Here is a 7006-nt window from a genome sequence, read left to right as displayed (position 1 = left end):
ACGGATTGTTTCTCACGGTCAGAGCAAACAAGAGCGGAGTATGCTCTGCAGTGTGTGGCTGGTAAGTGATCTATGGCATTTATCTAACACTTGTAGATTAGTTGTTTCCTCTGAAAAACTGGGGTGCTTTCCCCACCCCCCTCCGCCTGTCCACAGGAAACAATAGAATTCAGTCCGGTCAAGCAAGACAAGAATTCCAAAGCCTCCAGGTCCTACGGACCCTTGAGACAAAGGAAAAGCACTAAACATCAAAAAAGAGTCGGGCTTGGTGACATAGGCCTGTACTCCCAGCACTGAGGAGCTGATCTAGGACAATTATGTGTTTGAGACTAGACTGAACCATAGAGTTCAAAACCAGCCTGGGAAAGTTAGTGAGCCTCTGTCTCCAGCTAAAAAGTTAAATAAATAAATAAATAAATAAATAAATAAATAAATAAATAGGCGTGTGGCTCAGTTGTAGAGCACTTGCCCAGTACATATGAGGATCTGTGTTCAATCTCCAGTACCACAAAAGGGGCCCCACCTCAAGGGGAAGAAACACTTCTCAGAACGGATTGGGCCTGTCGCTCAGACCAAACTGTGGTCCCAGTTCCCCTTATCGCTCGCCTCCTTGAATTCTCTAGTATCTCAGGCTTATTTGTCATCTGAAGCTAGATCAGGGTGTGGGGCTAGTCATCAATACCCGCTGTGTTTGGTCACACTTGGAGGAGCTGGAGGTAGACCTTGGCATGGCACAGAAGTGATCTGTCCTCGGAGACTGAGTTGATGACAGCGAACATGGCTGGGCTGATAGCTCAGTTGGAAGAGTGTTTACCTAGAGTACATGGAGCCCCGGGTCAGACCCTGAACTAAGCACAGTGATGCATTTCTGTAATCCCAGTGCTCAGGATTCGAAGGCAAAAGGATCAGGAGTTCAAAGTCCTCCTTGACTACACAACTTGAAAGCCAGCCTCGGAATACAGGAGACTCTGTCTCAGATAAAAATAAAATTTTTTCTATGGGAACAAGATGAGCCGGAGGGGCACACACACACTCTGTGGTCAGACAATGGAGCTGTCACATACAGACAAGCTCTCTGGTGCTTTCAAGGGTTGTGGGGAACTATAGGCTAAGTCGCCACTGCAAGGAAAGTACTAGAAAATATTAACTTTCTCTAGCTCGTCGTCGTTGTTGTTGTTGTTGTTGTTGTTGTTGCTGCTGCTGCTGCTGCTGCTGCTGCTGTTGTTGTTGCTGCTGCAGCAACAAAGAAGGCTGAGCTTGGGGGATAATAGGAAGAAAGAACCCAGGGGCAGAATCTGACATCCCAGGCACCATCCTTTCTCCAGGCACTTGACCTTGGAGCTTCTGCACATCAGCCCTGAACAGGAATAAACCGGCCCCAGCAGCTAGCCCCAGGGACGCTTCAGAGCAGCACTGGAGAGGGGCGGAAGAGCAGGCCTCTGTCACCTTGGGGAGAACAAGTGACAGCTCACAGGGTTTAGCAGTTTCTTGAGTGGAGAGCAAATGTGCTTTCTGCAGCAAACCAAGAAAACACAAAACCACCCCTCTCACAGGACATCTGCTGGCGTGAGGGAAGCACAGGTATCAGACTGCTAGGCATCTGGGGGGAAGCCCAGCAAGCAGGGAATGACTGAGGGAAACCAAGAACTGTCCCTGGCCTGAGGCAGCTCTCAGTGGAAGCAGAAAAGAGCTGTGGGCCAGGCGGCTCCCAACAGTGATCAACCCTGTCCTGGTGGATATCACCCCGACTCCCACAGGTCCCCAAACCCTGTACAATACAAAATGAGTCCTTCCACCAGTCCTCAACGGCTTCACAATTAGAGATTGATGGCTAATGGGACCCCCCCCCATACACAAAAGTTTTCTACCCTTAAGACCATTGAGTGTCCTTCAGTCTGAAGAATCCTGCAAGGACTGGTTCCTGGTGCCCCTATCTCATTCAGACAGGAGCTGCCATGCTGGCCAGTAGCAGTCTCCCAGGAGAAAGAAAGAGCCTCAGAGTGGGTAAACCCCAGGACCTCACAGGGCATCTGAGCTCTAGAGCAAATCTATCCTGAGGTCCTCCATCAACCCTCGGGCTCCTCACCTCCAGCCTCCTCACGTGGCCCTGTCCTGCAGAGGGCTAGACAAAGGAGCCAATGGCTTTTGCTGAATTGACCATCCTTGCTGCATGTTTAGACAACATCCCCCAACATGAATGGGCCCTCCTAACCTATGCTTTATGCCTCAAGGTTGCAGGGTTGGGTGTGTTCTTACAAAAGACTTCCTCTAGCGGGCAGTGCCCAGTGTGGCGCCCTTAGGCTCAGAATCAGCATCCTGGGTCCCTGTTGGTTCCTTAGCCTGTCACATGACAACAGATGGGCTGTCTCACCATAACAGTCAGGCTGTTATGAAAGTCCCATTGACTAGAGAGGCCGAGGTGAAAATTCACTGTCAGAGCGCCCCACCCTCAAGGCCTCAGAAAAGCCGCTCTCTCAGTCACTGTGGCTTTGTGTGCTTTATACACTCCCCAGTCTCCAGCTCTCTGAAAGTCCTGTTTACTCTGTGATGTAAGGTATATGTGGGTGGCAGCAGAGCCTCGAGGTTAAAACTGTATGCTTTGTAAAACACATGCATCAACCAACTACTGTTTGACCATGCATCAAAATACTATACAGTCACGAAGAAAGAATGAACAATCCCTACACAAAATCCCATGGGTAAACTCAGAAGAGAAAGGCTGGGTGATTCCAGTCAGAGAAAATCCAAGGCAAGACTAACAAACGACAAGAAAAGACCAATGGAGTAAAAGCAGTAAGAGGAAGCAGGGTGTGTCCAGCTTGTGACGTCACTTGCTCAGTTATGGTACATGCACGTCTCTGGGAGCATCCTACATTTAAGGTAGTTTTCTCCTAACTTGAGCATTGTGTTCAAGTTCCAGCTCTGTGGCTTGGCTACACATGCGTGCTCTCGGGTGTATGAAATGCTAAGTTCCTGCTCTGTGCTCTGCGAGACAGACAATAGTGCTATTGGATGGTCATACAGCCAGTAGACCTCATGTTACTGCTTGTGTCTCCAAGTGTTAACACTGTTACTGTTATAATGTCCTAAATCAACTCAGTGCATTTACATTCTAAATAAACCAAATTAAAACTCTCTTTAAAAACAAAACAGAACTGTTTCTTTGAGAGATCTCCTGTAATCCAGGCTGGCCTGTAACCAAGAATGTTATCTAACTCTTAATCCTCCTGCCTCATTTCTAAAGTGCTAGAATTGTGTCACCTTGCCTGATTTAAAAACTAAGCTTTCTATAAGTTGCATAAATGATGGCTTTGGTATATTAATTATTTGGTTTTTGGTATATTGAATTAGGACAAATTAAAACAAAGTCATAAATACTAAGATTAAAATGTCCACCTATGAGCCACCTCAAGCCATCTTGGGACCCCTAACACCATGTAAGCCATTGTCTCTGCCAGTCATCAACAGCATCATCATTGACATCATCATTATTGTCATCACCACCATTTTCAACATATTGTTCTCTGGACATCATCACCTCTGAGGCTGCCCCCACCATCAGCAGCAGCAGCATGAATATCACACTTGCAAAACCAATAGATGAGAATCTCTGCATCATTCTTTTGGTCCAGCCAGGCATGCCCCTGAACTCCACAGAGATTAAAAGACTCAATAACACAGGACCTCCCAGAAGGACTGGGGCCATCAAGTGTGTACATTCTGGTAAGGGCTCCAAGCAGAGGAGGAAGGGACCACAGAGTCCACTTTTCAGGTCACATTGAGCCCCTGCCCCCCGCCAGGCCAAGACAAAGGCTCCTTTCATATTTCACTCTCTGTTGACAGACAATAGTCTCAACCCTCAGAAGAGAGCATAGTCTTCCAGGGAGTGCTCAGACAGCATATCACAGAAAAGGTGTCTGTCTCTTCCTTCCTCACTCCCTCCCTTCTTCCCTTCCTTCTTCCCTCCCTCTCTTCCTTCCTTCCTTCCTTTTTTTTTTTTTTCTTTCTTTCTACTTTTTTAAGACATGGCCTCCACTTAGGAGACAGACAGGTTAATCTCTGAATGAGTTCAAGGCCAGCCTGGTCTGGTCTAGAGAGTGAGTTTCAGGACAGCCAGTGCTACACAAAGAAACCCTGCCTCGAAAAATCTCTCTTACACACACACACACACACACACACACACACACACACACACACACACACACAGAGGAGAGAGAGAGAGGAGAGAGAGAGAGAGCCTCACAATGTTGTCCAGGCTAGCCTTACCCTTATTTTGTAGCTCAGGCAGGCCTTGAATTTGTGCTCTTCCTGACTCAGCTGCCTGAATAGCTGGGATATCAGGTTTTGTTGAAAGCTGTCCCCCCAGATAGGCTCCAGCCTCACTGTCCTATGGAACCTGCAGTGATGCGTATAAACCTACTCAGGTCACCCCTTTAGGTAAACCAAGCAGATGAGCGTTCATATCACATATACAACTTTTTACAGTTTAAAGTCATCAGAATCTCGATTCAAATGCTATCACTTAAGGGAAATAAAGATCTATTGAAAAAAGATGATCATGCAAAATATAGCACGGGTATTTTCAGCACAAAAGAATAAACACGAATGTCCAATAATAAGGATCACTTCTACATCAGGGCTGTGCATCAGCGACCATACAGACAGTTAAAGTCACTCGACTCTCAGAGTCACGAATGGGCTGGGGATAAAGCTCAATGGCAGAGTGTGTGAATTCTGTGTGTGCCTGTGCGTGAGAGAGAGAGAGAAGAGAGAGAACAAAATTCATGCTTGAGAAGATGGCTCGGCAGGTAAAAATCATTTGTGACTCAAACCTGATTACCTGAACTGCATCCCTAGAACCCACATAAAAAGCCAAAATCAGATGAAGTCTGTAATCCCAGCACTCTACAGTGAGAGGGAATGTGGAGACAGGAGAGTCAGTGGCAGCTTGCTAGGCCTGCTAGCCTGGAGCATACAGTACAGACCCTGCCAGCTTGGCACAGTAGCACACGCCTGTAATTCCTGCAGAATTACAGTCAGAAGACTGAGACAGGTGGATCTCTGTGAGGCCTAGGCTAGCCAAGAATACACAGTGAAGATCTTGTCTCTAAATAAATAAATAAATAAATAAATAAATAAATAAATAAGAGAGGCTCTTTCTCTACAAGGTGTAAAGTGAAAATGAATTTCCAAAAGTTATCCTCTGATCTCCACACTGGTGCTGAGGCATGCCTGCACTCATACACAAATATACAAATACACAAATACACATACTCAATATACAAATCTCATACACAAATAAATAAATAAAATGGCTGGACTATAGCTCAGGAGTACTTGCCTAGCATATATGAGGTCCTGGGTACATCTCCAGCACTGGAAAAATATGTATTTATATATACTTGCATATATATATATATATATATATATATATATATGATATAAAAGATTACATTTCATTCATATATGTTGCCTGCTTTAAAATGCAACGTAATTAGGAACAGAAAAGAGAAAAACTAGAGCTTACGTAGGCTACAATGTTCGCCACAGTTATGTGTTCGTGTAGGATCGTGGGCAGTTTCATTTATGATTTTCTTTGTGAGCCACTGTGTTTGCTGACTTTTCTCAGTCTGTATGAATTATTTTTATTAGCAAGGAGAACCATACTGAAAAGATCTCAGATGTTTCAGACACAAACACACTGAACTGTTTTCACTAAGAGATTTTCTGCAAACCTCTTGAAAGCTGTCTCTAAATGACGCCCAGAAAAATACGTGTATACTTTTGAAAATAACTAAATGTCAGCAACATCCATCCATAAAAATAAAAGCCTACCCATACTTATGCTTGCTTCCAGATCTTTCAAGCCCGTCCCACTATCAATCTATCATCCTGAATTCAAAATTCTGCAAACTCCTTTATTTGGACACAGAAACTCTATATTCATTTCATGCATATTTTATTCAAATAGATGGCAATATGTAAACTATGATAACATTTGCTCTCCTCTGCCTCAGAGCCCCAGGGAGTGTTCTTCATATTTTTCTTTGCTCAGTGCAGAGATCACTTGCCTCCATCAGGCTGGGCAAATGCTCAACCACTGAGCTACATCCTTGGCCTTCATTTCACTTTTTATTTAAATAAAAATATGTATGGGCTAGCCTTGAACTCACTTTGTAATCTGGGAAGGCCTTGAGTTTACAACCCTCCCTGCCTGAACCTCCCGAACCTCCTGATGCTGAGATCACATCAGGCCTGCTGTCCCTTCTGTGTAGGGTCTGGAGTGTGGAGAGGCTGGAATTTCCTTTCCTTTCCCTCTGGGTGGCTGAAATACCTTACAAAGGACTCCATCTCCCACCCAGGAAGTCTCTCTAAGAGGACATTATGAGTGAGCTTCCTACGTTTTTTTCAAAACTATTAACTCTTGTCAAGTTGCCCATTTACTGTATATGTGTGTGTGTGTGTGTGTGTGTGTGTGTGTGTGTGTGTGTGCGCACAAACATGGAGATCAGAGGACAACTTGCAGGAGTCACTTGCCTCTATGCACCATGTGGGTTTCAGAGATCAAATTCAGGCTGTCAGGCTCGGTGATAAGGCTGCTAAACCCCCTCGATGGCCCTGTGTGTGAGCTTTCTAAAGAGCGTCAATGGCTTTCAGCATCTGGTTCTTTTAAGAAAACTTTCATAGACTGCTAGGGTCCTGACCAGTTTTCTAAAGGACACCCTGACCTGTGAGGTCACAGACCGAGAACTCTGTGAGCATCAGGAGAAGGCCTTTTCCAGCACAGGGAAACTGGGTCTAGGGGAGAGCCTCCACCTCAAACACACAGCGATAATGACTGAGCCAAAAGTCACGCTCCAAGCTTCAACTCTGTGTACCCTTCTCACTTGTCCCAGACTAGCTGCGACCTTGCAGGACTCAGAAGCCTTTGTGTTGACTCTTCTTTCAACCTAGAAAACCCATCCCTCCAGTAAATGGGAAACTGCTCATTCTTCCAGTGCTCTTC

This window comes from Arvicanthis niloticus, chromosome 1 (assembly GCF_011762505.2).
Source record: "Arvicanthis niloticus isolate mArvNil1 chromosome 1, mArvNil1.pat.X, whole genome shotgun sequence".
NCBI classification, from domain to species: Eukaryota; Metazoa; Chordata; class Mammalia; order Rodentia; family Muridae; genus Arvicanthis; species Arvicanthis niloticus.
The sequence above is the reverse complement of the archived record's forward strand: the minus strand, read 5'-3'. Positions refer to the sequence as shown.